Below are 12,452 nucleotides of genomic sequence, written 5' to 3'. Positions count from 1 at the left end.
CTTTACACTATTTTTCAGACTGCCAGTCCAACTCATCTTTTTAAATATGACTGTGGTACATATTTGCTCAAAGTTCCTCAAAGATTTCTCATCACACATAAAAACTATACTGAGACCAAAGTGTGACGTCATCTGGTACCTGCCCTCTCTGTTAACTCCCCCCACTGTCTCCCTCTCAGGGCAAAGCACCCAGGCTGTCTTCTCTGTTCCCTGGATACAGGAGGTGCTTCTCCCATGCAAGGCTTTGCCTTCCAGTCCCCTCAAAGTTCTTCCCCAACTACCTACATGGTTGTCTACCTCATCTTCTCCTTGAGGTTCTCTTGACCTCCTTACATAAAATACCCCCCTCTTCTCCTACTTATTCTTTTTTGTTTTCTCTTAACAAGCCCCACTTCCTTTTTTTATTTTCAGAACTCTTGCCACACTGCAAATTACCATAGCAGAGTGGTGGAGACCACACATGGTGGAGTTATATTTCCCAGGTTTCTCTGTTTATGAGCTGTGTAATCTTTAGTGATTTTATTTTGACACTCTGTACTTTTATCGAAAGTGCTAAAAGTGCCTCTCTTGGGTCCTCCTTTCCAAGATGACCAAGAAAAGAAGGAATAAAAGACTGAGGCCATGTGCAACCTATTCATTGCATCAACTGTGCCCAGTGCTTGCCCAAGGACAAGGCCATTAAGAAGTTTGTCATTCGAGCCGAAACCGGTTTGGCTCAGTGGATAGAGCATCTGCCTGCGGACTGAAAGGTCCCAGGTTCGATTCCGGTCAAGGGCATGTACCTGGGTTGTGGGCACATCCCCAGTAGGAGATGTGTAGGAGGCAGCTGATCGATGTTTCTCTCTCATCGATGTTTCTAACTCTCTATCTCTCTCCCTTCCTCTCTGTAAGAAATCAATAAAATATTAAAAAAAAAAAAAAGAAGCTTGTCATTCGAAACATAGTAGAGGCCGCAGCCCTTAGGGACATCTCCAAAGCGAGTGTCTTCGACAACCTATGTGCTTCCCAAGCTGTACGTGAAGCTGCATTACTGTGTGAGCTGTGCCACTCACACCAAGGGAGTCAGGAACCGAAGCCTGGAAGGACTGAACACCCCCACCCCAATTTAGACCTGTGGGTGCAGCCCCACAACCTCTACCAAGCCCATGTAAGGAGCTAAGTCCTTAAGGAGTAAAGAAAGGTTCTCTGGGGAAGAAATAGATGGAAATTGTACTTCAAAAAATAAAAATAAAGTTCTAAAAGTGCCTGGCTCATAGGAAATGCCTAACATTAAGTTATATTTTTTTTTTCCATTAGAGTGAAAGATACATAAGAAGAGATAATATATCAGTTTATTTACCACTGTCCTAGGTAAATTAATATGGAGAGAGACAAAAGTTAAAAAATATACACATAGACACAAGAAAAAACCAACAAATGTTAGAATTAAATAAGAATAACTGGAATAAATGTGGAACTAGGACACTTGAGGGAAGGTTATATTAAAGAAAAAATTCACCCACACTACTTTAAACTAAATTAAATTAGTCTTTTTTATCACATTTATGCATCCATCTTTTCATTTACTATTTCCTTTGGTTAAGTCTAATTCACCTTCACTTCTCAGAGGCAAAGCAGGTGACCCCACGATGTTCTGTTTGAAAGCATGCCATATAATGCAATTTAGAGAGATCCATGTCAGTAATTACGAACCTGGTTTCATCTTGACTCTACTACTACCCAGTATTGACATTACTTTATTTCTCTCATTTTTAGTACATTCATGAACAGAATAAAGAACTTGGAGTATGTAGTTTCTATTAACCTTCTAGCTTTGTAAATTGTTGCATTTTTGTGATTTGCTCTGGCTTTCCTCTGAATGTTTTCTCTTTGTCCTCAATTGGCACAGGTAGAAGGAATCTAACTAATGTCAAGATTATGGTAAATATAGCATAATTGCAAAGATAAATATAATGCACAAAATTATATGCTATACATGTGTATTCAGTGATAGTTGAATTTTCTGCTATTTGGATTAGTATTGGTAATTATTTATTATCTTGCTCAACCAAATATGGTGATATAAATCATTGTTAATTGATATGAAAGATGAATGATTTGAAAATAAGTCAGTGAAATTAAATGAAGTAGAGACAAGGAGGGTTCCAGATAAATTAAAAATGGGCAAAACAAGGAAAAACGAAGACTCTATAGCCATTGTGGATGTATTTTTCCTGCAGTTTCAAACTCTTTCTGATTTTACAAATTAACGAAAACTGCTTCCTGGTAAAAGGGGTAATGGAGTGAAGCAAGAAACGTTTATAATCCTGAATCTTTTTTTCCAGACATCTGATTCAGTTAGGATGTGCTGTCTTGAAGTGACAGAATATCTGAAGAATTTTGGCTTAAATGAAAGGCATTTTTATGTTGTCCTTTAATAGAATTCTAGAAGTGGGAAATATCACACAGGGGGCTTCAGTGAGTGGTACAGTGAGGCCTTTTCAACCATTTTGTTTTCATCTAGGGGGTAATCTCCACATAAGAATGCGTTAGCCCTTTAAAATAATAGCAACATTTTAGTCTCTATGCCTGAGAGCCTGAACTGAAAATAGGCATAAGAAATAAAGTCATAATAATAAAATATATAGGTAGAGAATCATTAAAGAAAATGATCACTTTTAGGTTCTAATCTTGATAAGGATGTTAATGATAATAACATAAAAATATAAAACTCTAGAGCAGTGGTTCTCAAGCTGTGGGTCGCGACCCCTTTGGCGGTCGAATGACCCTTTCACAGGGATCACCTAAGACTATCCTGCATATCAGATACTTACATTATGATTCATAACAGTAGCAACATTACAGTTATGAAGTAGCAATGAAAATAATTTTGTGGTAGGGTCACAACACGAGGAACTATATTTAAAGGGCTAGAAGGTTGAGAACCACTGCTCTAGAGGCTATTCTAATAATTGCATATTTTATCTTATCAAGCCATCGTAATAAGCCTATGAGGTAGGTACCATTATCAACCCAATTTTATAACCAAGGAAACAGACATGGAGAAGTTCAGTTACCTGCCTAAAGTCATAATACAAACAACAAACATAGTGCTAGAGCCAAGGAAGCCCTTGATTTTTACATCATGTTGATTCTTTCTTCCTGTGGATTTCAGTCTTTTTTGGTGTCCAAACACCATGACTCTCTCATGCTCTCTCTGCTCCTTTTTAATATATACATTGCTTTTGTCCTCTCATGTTTTGAATATTCATGAGCCAGAATTTAGTTCTTAAATCTTATTCTATTCTCACCTCGCAGCTAGTTTACTTGTTGATGCTGAGATACAGCAATGTGTTCCAAGGAACAACGATCTTTCGTAGGTTAAGGTATTCCTACCACATAGTATTCTATGGCAGCTGGAGAAGCCTCTTGCCAATGCCATCACGTCTTAAATGAGACTGAGTTCTGTAGTCACCACAGAAGGACTTCAGAGTTCTCATGCTGTTGGCACTGAGCCTATTTAGGACCATGCAGTACCTCTGCTCTGTGTGCTACTGAGCAGAATCTGAAATGACTCAAACCCTCTGGAGCTTCACCTGAGAAAACTTACAAAGACCTGATAGAGAAAGTTCGTCCCTTTAATGGAGCACGCTGCTGAGTATCCTGATGGCAAGCTGTTTTCAAAGATGGGGGAAACTTCTTCTATGACAAAAATTATTTTCCAAAAAAGCATAAAACTATACAAAAGGTCACCTTAAACATACTGCCTTTAACATACAGGACTATAGAAGATTTAAGCTGTCCCTAAATGTTTTCTTTTGATGAATGTGGTCAGAATGTGCACCAGATCTCTATCTAATAACCAAGGGACGGAGTATTCATTCTTTGATTTAGTAGCCCTGCCACTACCTCTATCCACCAGCACAGACTCTCCAATTTCTCTTTTACAAGAGAGTAGGGAAGAGGGGCCTGTATCTAGAGATAATAGATGATGAAGGAATAGTCCTATTCCAAAGAAAGATCAATAATCTCTTAGGATATAAGTAATGCAGTCTTTCTTTGATGCATAACAGCAATGTGTTTTTAAAATACAAATAGGATAGTTTCAGTATGAAAAAGGGAAGTTTTATATATGTTTATAACTACATATAACAGATATTTTGTGTGTTTGTGTGTGGGTGTTGGATGTGAGAATAATTAAATATATTTTCTTATAAACATACTAGAGGCCCGGTGAACAAAATTTGTGCACTCGGGGGGCTGGGGGGGGGGTCCCTCAGCCCGGCCTGTGCCCTCTCACAATCTGGGACAACTCGGGGGATGACCACCTGCTGGCTTAGGCCCAATTCCCGGGGGATTGGGCCTAAACTGGCAGTCAGACATTCCTCTGGAAGCTTGGGAGCCCTCAGGGGATGTCTACTTGCCAGCGGGGAGCAGGCATAAGCTGCAGTCGGACATCCTTAGCGCTGCTGAGGATGAGGAGAGGCTCCCACAACCACCGCTGTACTAGCAGCCATCAGCCTGGCTTTTGGCTGAGCAGAGCTCCCCCTGTGGGAGCACACTGACCACCAGGGGGCAGCTCCTGCATTGAGCATCTTCCCCCTGGTGGTCAGTGTGTGTCATAGTGACCAGTCATTCCCAGTTGTTCTGCTGTTAGGGTCAGTTTACATATTACCCTTTTATTATATAGGATAGAGGCCTGGTGCATGGGTGGGGGGCGGCTGGTTTGCCCTGAAGGGTGTCCCAGATCAGGGAGGAAGTCCCACTAGAGTGCCTGACCAGCCTGGGTGAGGGGCTGAGGACCATTTTCAGACTAGCCACACCCCCTTCATGGTGCGGGTCCCCGCTGGAGTGCTTGGCCAGCTTGGATGAGGGGCTGAAGGCCGTTTTCATGCTGGCCACTCCCCTTTCAAGGTGGGCGTCCCTGCTGGGGTGCCTGGCCAGCCTGAGTGAGTGGCTGATGGCTGTTTGCAGGCTGGCCAAGCCTCCCAGCAGAGACCCTCACCCCATGAGGGTGTGGCCAGCCTGGGTGAGGGCCTGATGGCTGCTTGCAGGCTGGCCACAGCCCCCAGCCACCCAAGCTCCCAGTGGAGGCTGGCTGGAAGCAGATATCTGGGATTTATTTATCTTCTATAATTGAAACTTTGTTGCCTTAACCAGAAGCCACAGCCAGCCAGGGCAGGTGGGAAGCTTGGCTTCCTCCATCGCCGGGGCAACCAAGCCTCCTGCTTGCTCCAGCTCTGTGGCTGCTGGCTGCCAACTTGGTTGGGTTAATTTGCATATAGTTGCTCTGATTGGCTGGCAGGCGTGGCTTGGGCGTAGCAGAGGTGCAGTCAATTTGCATGTTTCTCTTTTATTAGATTATATATGTACTTAGTAATCACCTAAATTTTTGAGACATATTGCACGCTAGTAAACATTTTTGAAGATATTAATACAACGATAAAGTCCTAATATAAGAAAAATGCTTAATTACTTGTTACTTCCACCCTTTCTGTTATAGAGGTTGCTGCATAAATACAATATAGTTCATTGTGCTAGGCCACAGGAACATGGGTTTTATTTTTATTACTAAGTATGCCCAGCACCCTGGTCAGCTTCTCAGATAATTATATTGGCATCATAATTGTAAACCACGAGCAAATATTAGGAACTTAACTTCTTCATTGTGCCTTGCTAATTGCAAAATAATCAATTGAAGGGTTTTATGATTTACATAAAGAAAGTCTGTTATCTTTATGGTTTCCTGTACTATAGACAAAATCATACAATAGTCTTAAGATACAAGAGGAAATACTAAGTGAAATAAAGACGTATTTGGATAAGTACTACAATAGTATTAAACATGTCCAGGCAGATTTTCACATAGAGACAATTCAGAGAAGAATGCAGAAGGGGTTTGAAATATTTGGAAAAACTGCTAAAGTGAGGTAGGAATTAGAGATACATTTAAAAGAAGAAATGGAGATTGACTTGGAAATGAATCAAGGATTTACTTTTATTATTGTGATTTAAAGGACTTTTCAAGCATTGCTTCTTCCATGATTTGCTGAAATTACCAAAAAACAAAACATTGGTACTTAGAAAATCCTATTAATCTACTAAAGAAATTCATTTTAATTCAACTATCAGCTTGTATATAAGTTTTAAGTTGTGTTTAGTTAGTACTCAGCAACCTAGCCAATAATCTAAAATAGTTATAGTGGATTATATATTCTAATAGTAAATGAAGGACAGAGGATCACATATATAAAAAATGATGTAAACCCTTTTACAATTTTTTCCCACTTGAAAATCAAGGCAACAAGGGTATTTATATGCCTAGGATGTCTATCTCAGGCACATAGATGCAAACACTGGCAATAAGAAGTTGGTCAGAACACAATGAAAATTCTAAAGACTATGGACGAGTCACAGACAATATCTGTTACAAATAGAAAGTGTAAAATGTGGAAGGGAAAGCCTGAAATTCTGCATGATACATGATTATAATAATTAAAATGGAAGAAACTCCAAAAAACTCTTTTTGGGGGTGTGGTGATGAATTTGTTAATGAAGATTTCTTGTCTCTATTTAGGATTTTCATTTATGTGAGTGGGGTGTTTCTGTATTAATTTTTTTTTTGTAAGTAAGAAAGAGAAATTCATTTTTCCTTCAATAATTAGAGCAGGGGTCCTCAAACTTTTTAAACAGGGGGCCAGGTAACTGTCCCTCAGACCGTTGGAGGGCCAGACTGTAGTTTAAAAAAAAACTATGAACAAATTCCTATGCACACTGCACATATCTTATTTTGGAGTAAAAAAAACCAAAATGGGGACAAATACAATATTTGTATTTGCTGTGGCCCTCAGGCCGTAGTTTGAGGACCCCTGGATTCGAGTTCCTAATTAGCCTCTGGTACCTTATATCATTATTCAGTAAATAAATATTTATCAATCTCACATTATTCATTAGGTATTGTTAAGATACAATCATGAGCACATTATTAGAAAACAGTGTATATAGAGTGCTTGACAAGAGCTCTGAAGAAACTAAATAGGAGATGTGATCGAGAGTGACATGAGGGGTCAAAAGAGGCCTCCTCTTGCAAGAGTTAATCTCAACAATGTGACCTTTACAGGCCTACGAGAAGGAGCAAGTCAAGCAAAGGTTTGATAAAACGCACCCTAGTCAGAGAGGTGCTTTCTCTTAGCAATTTTTATAGCAGGGATCCTCGATCAAGGCCAGGGCTATCAATAGTGCTCCCTTTTGGTCACCACTACAGCTATTGAATCAAAATATATGGACATGGAAAGTATCTGCATTTTTCCAGAAGTTTTCAACAAAATTGTTACTTAATCTTAAGATCCAAAACAACCTGTTGGGCTCTTGCAGAAATTATTTTCTAAAAATACATTTCACATAAAGTATAATATTTAAAAAATAAGTGTTACATAAGGAAACAGAATGTCAACAAACTGACTATAATTGTACACAATTGTATAATGGAGTTTAATTGTTCTATGGAAAGAGTTAGACTGTATTCAATACAAGATGATTTTGTTGCAAAGGTCAAAATTTGATGTGATTTCTTATGGACAATATAAATTTTATTCTGACAAACAATCAATTGGGTCATTTTTGTTTTCTGGGTCTTGGGCTCTGTATCTTTCTGAGTAAAAAATTGGATAAGTATTTAATGTGTCAACCACATTTTTTGTTATATGAGTAACACAATACCAAAACAATCAAACGTAGAATTTCACATTTTTAACTATTTGTGCTAGAAGTAGCTTTTACCTGCAAATGCCATGAATCATGTGTAATACTTGATACAAATGATAAAAAGTAACACTGTCAGAGGCCAATTGTTTTGACTGCAAGGAGGGTTGGTACATTTCTTCCCTGGGAGTAAAAAACAAAAACCAGGCCAGATGAACTTCTTGAATGTCTTATATTTTTCTCTGTTACCCAGCTTCCTGGGTATCACTGTCTTACATTTTTCTCTTTCTGACCAGCCACAGGAACACAACACATAGAATACTATTTAAGGCTCATCTAAATAGATAGATGAATAGATAGATGATAGATAGCTAGATAGATAGATGATAGATAGATAGATAGATAGATAGATAGATAGATAGATAGATAGATACGCAAGGTGTGAGAATGAATGAACATCAACCATAGAGTGAGGCCTCACTGGTGAGCTAGTGCAGGGTTTTCACCTCCTGTATTGTTGGAGTCCTGCCCCAGCAGGTCCAGGGGTTCCCAAAGGTGTGGACGGAGTCGGCGAAGAAGGAATGAGATGGAGACAGCCTTCAGTTGATCAGCATAGCGAGGTTCTCCCCCCAGGTTCTCCAATCAAGTTCTGTCTTTATTGTCTTGTTACATCTGTATTTATACCAGTTGATTTTAATACTATCAACTCTATTCCAAAGGTTAGGGCGTTTCTTATCTCCATTCCAAGGTTACTCTATTGTTCTATTAAGCTACAAGGAAGTAACTGAAGGAGATTATCCTAAGTAAAGATTATGTAGCTTAAGTGTGATTATTCATAGTTAAAGTGATTAAATACCCACAAGGCACTTAGTTAAGGTGTTTTATTCCATCCCTAAGTCCAGGGAAAAATCCCTACCTGGGGAAACAACCTTTCTTGGAGAGGTGACCTTGGTTAAAACTCACAGCGCTAAGAAGGGGAGCAAACATATTAAGAACAGTATGCCGTATACACCAGGTCCCTTGAAACATATGCTGTGCAGATGTTCCTTCCCTGCAGCGACTGTGTCAAGCAGCAAGGATGGACCGGCTTCTGGCAAATTCCCCCTTTTTTATTTTTTAAATGATAGCACGTGTAAATCAGCGGCCACCTCCCAGACTGGGTTGTTTAAGACTCGGAAGAAGACTGACAAGCAATGATAGTGAGCATAGCAATAAACCAATAAACATAGTGGATGGAGTGCACACAGAGCCTGTAGAAGGTTGCTGGCCTCTTCAGTCAAGAATTTTAGATGTCCTCAAGTCGGTGGTTTGGTTGTCCTTGTTGACCTGGCTAGTGGGCGGTGTCACTGGCGATGGGCTTCCCGAAGTGTCAGCGTGTTGAATGGCTGGATCATGGGTCCATCAGGGCTGTGCTTGAGGGTGGTGTGGGCGTCTGGGGAGGAGCCAGCTGTGCCCTCTGTGTTGGCTGATATGGATGATACTGGGGAGGAGTGCCGGGGTCCAACCCCAGCAGGTCCAGGGGTCCCCAAAGGTGTAGACGGAGTCGGCGAAGAAGGAAGGACACGGAGACAGTGTTCAGTTGATCAGCAGCCTAGCCAGGATCTCCAGCCAGGATCTCCAGCCAAGTTCTGGTCTGGATCTCCAGCGAAGTTCTGCTGTTTATTGTCTTGTTACATCCGTATTTATCCCAGTTGATTTTAATCCTGTCAATTTCTATTACAAAGGTTAGGGCGTTTCTTATCTCCATTCCAGGGAGTAAAGATTATGTAGCTTAAGCATGATTGTTTGTAGTGATTAACTACCCGCCTGGCACTTAGTTAAGGAGTTTCATCCCCTCCCTGACTTCAGGGAAAAATTCCTACCTGGGGAAACAACCTTTCTAGGAGAGGCATCCCCTCCCTGACTTCAGGGAAAAATTCCTACCTGGGGAAACAACCTTTCTTGGAGAGGTGACCTTGGTTAAAACACACAGCGCTAAGGGGAGCAAACATATTAAGAACAGTATGCTATATACGCCAGGTCCCTTGAAACATATGCTGTGCAGATGTTTCTTTCCTGCAGCGACTGTGTCAAGCAGCAAGGATGGACCGGCTTCTGGCAGAGGAGGATGAGGCGGAGATGGAGGGTAGTAGAGATAACAAGAAGAGAAAGCAAAAGAACTACAAGGCATGGAAGTGTTTAGAAAAAAGAGGGAGAAGAAAAGGAAGAAAACAGCATCCTGACAGAGCCCTTTCCTTCAGCTGCCCCTTTCCCTGTGGTCCAAGGTAGAAATGGGAAACAAGTCCTGTTGCAGTGAGAGGGCAGCTGCTTCAGCCAGTCTCTCTCTTTACCTGGGTCCCGAGCTGAGCTGGGCGTGGGAAGCGAAGCAGCCATGGGGGCAGGAGACCTCCCTCATAAGGGGTGAGGGTTCAGGCCTCTGCAAAGTTGGGGGGGTGAGGGTCTGTGCCCCACCTCTGTTGACCCCCAAGTTGTCTCCTGATGGCCCCCTCTGCGACTGTGCCTGTCTTAGGTTGTTCATTCCCTGAGGAATCTTACCCGTCTCTGGCTAACCAGCCATCCTCCGGGGCCAAGCAGGGTGATGTGAGGTGTGCGAATGAGGGAGGAGCAGCGCCCCACTGCAAGAGGTTCAGTTCTGTCTCCTTGGTAGCCGATGCCCCTGTGGCCTCCACGCCCAGCACCTGCCTTGGGCTCCCCTCACCCGCAAATGGACTGTGAGAAGAGGGTCCGTCTTGACACAAGGGCAAGAGGGGCCAATACAGGACAAGGGAGGAACGGCCTGTCAGCATGTAGTCCCGGGACAGGGCTTTCTCAGCCCAGGATGTCAGGCTCTTGGCACAAGACAACTCCACGTATGGGGCATATACCAGACATACCCAGTCATGGCAGAAAAGGGAGGTGCCCTTCCTGGAACAATAAGGCAGAGAGATTCTAGAAAAAGCTGTGTTCAGGAGAGAAAGAGAAAGGCCAAAGAACCAGCAAACAAGTAGTCAGATTAAAAAAAAAAAAAAAGAAAAAGGAAAGGAGATGTGGGGCAAAGCTGGGACATAAGGACAGACAAAAGGAGGCACATTTGATCCTCCCAATGGACAGCAGGGCTGCACATCTGCTGCAGACGGGCACTGGTCAAGTGTGCTAACTCAGCCTCCCAGGGTGACGGTCCCCAGGAGGGAGGCAGAGGCTGCTCCTTCTGGAAAGATACAAAACACAACCTCTCCCCCACATCATTACTAGATCTGGTAAAACTCTTGTCTGGTTTGTGTATCCTTCTACCAGGCTGAGTCAGCAGAGGCTATTGTACAGGAGGCCCGATGCCTTTTGGCTGCTGTACAACCCTCTGCATTTTATTTTCAAAAAAATTTAACATATAACATTCTTCTCCCCCTTGTTTTTATAGAAAAGGTTTATATTGATGGAATTGTCAGTTTTTCTTTTTGTGTCAAGAGCTAACTTTGATGTGTTAAAACTAAATAAACTGCATTTACTCAATCCAAAGCAGGCATTAAAAAGAAAAACCCTAAGTGCTCTCTTGTATCCATTTTAAGAGTAGGATTGGCACTTTCCTCTATTACCTGAGTCCTGATCTATCACCCCAGGGACAGCTTGCCAATCCTTTACTTTCCCAGGGTGGAAAGGCTGCAGTGGGGTTAAGGATAAGGCTCCTTGGGCTTACCTTCTCCCATGCCTTTACATTTACCTTTCCTTCCTCAGAAAAGCATGGCCATACTTCTTGTATAAAACGTTCTGTCTGACTGGGAGTAACCTTAATTCCTCTGCTAGCAAGCATATGTGTTAAAAGTTCAATACGGAGTCTTTTTTTTCTTTAGACTCAGTATGGCACATCTTCTCAATCTAAAGATCAATACAGAGTCTTCTTTCTTTGGACTCAGTATGGCACATCTTCTCAATCTAAGTTCTGTACTATCCACCTTCTTACCCTACTTATCCTCTATAGGGGGGTCTTCAGCACCCTGGTGGAGTACTATCCGTCCTGAGTGTGGGGGTTCTCAATGGGGGGGGGGGGGGAATACCTAGCTGAATCCTGTTCGGGAGCCATCTGTTGGGGTCCTGCCCCAGCAGGTCCACAGATTCCCAAAGGTGTGGATGGAGTTGGCGAAGAAGGAATGACACGGAAACAGTGTTCAGTTGCTCAGCATAGCGAGATTCTCCTGCCAGGTTCTCCAGCCAAGTTCTGTCTTTTTATTTTATTTTTTATTTTTTTGCAAAACACCAAATCTATATATACATCCACATATAATAACATCACTTTAAGCTGAAATATATCATAAATAAAACAAGTAACATCTACTGTTTGACAACTTAAGTATCAACAATTAAAATAAATAAAACTGGAATGAAATAAATACATGAACAAAAATCCAACAGATTGTACCTCTATTATATGTACTGTTGTCCCAAAGGAAAAAACAAAACAAAACCAGTAGTATTCCAATAGTTAATACTGATGGACAAAAATAATAACAACATATTTTGGAATACAAAGGCTGTGAAAAAGAAAAAAAACACTGGTATTTTTATACTTTTAGAAATGTGGTTAGGTAGGAGAAATATGAAAACACCCATAATTTCAGCATAACATGAACTGACTTGTTTTCACATAGGTTTGGTGATTTTTTAAAATAAAGATTTAAGTTTCAGCCCTCAACTATGATGTATCCCCTTTAAGATTTACACTTATAGTCAGAGCAAGCTTTCTGTAACACTCATCAGATTAGCAATGACCAAGTCAATCATCTTCACAAATGTGTTAATCT

General features: G+C 41.3%; 1 pseudogene; it reads left to right on the top strand.

Moving 5' to 3' along the window:
• The first annotated feature begins 586 nt into the window (after positions 1 to 586).
• LOC118660584 lies at positions 587 to 1,167 on the top strand (annotated as a pseudogene).
• The last annotated feature ends 11,285 nt before the right edge of the window (positions 1,168 to 12,452 follow it).

This window comes from Myotis myotis, unplaced genomic scaffold (genome assembly GCF_014108235.1).
Source record: "Myotis myotis isolate mMyoMyo1 unplaced genomic scaffold, mMyoMyo1.p scaffold_m19_p_1, whole genome shotgun sequence".
NCBI lineage: Eukaryota > Metazoa > Chordata > Mammalia > Chiroptera > Vespertilionidae > Myotis > Myotis myotis.
This window is presented reverse-complemented; position numbering and strand designations above follow the sequence as displayed.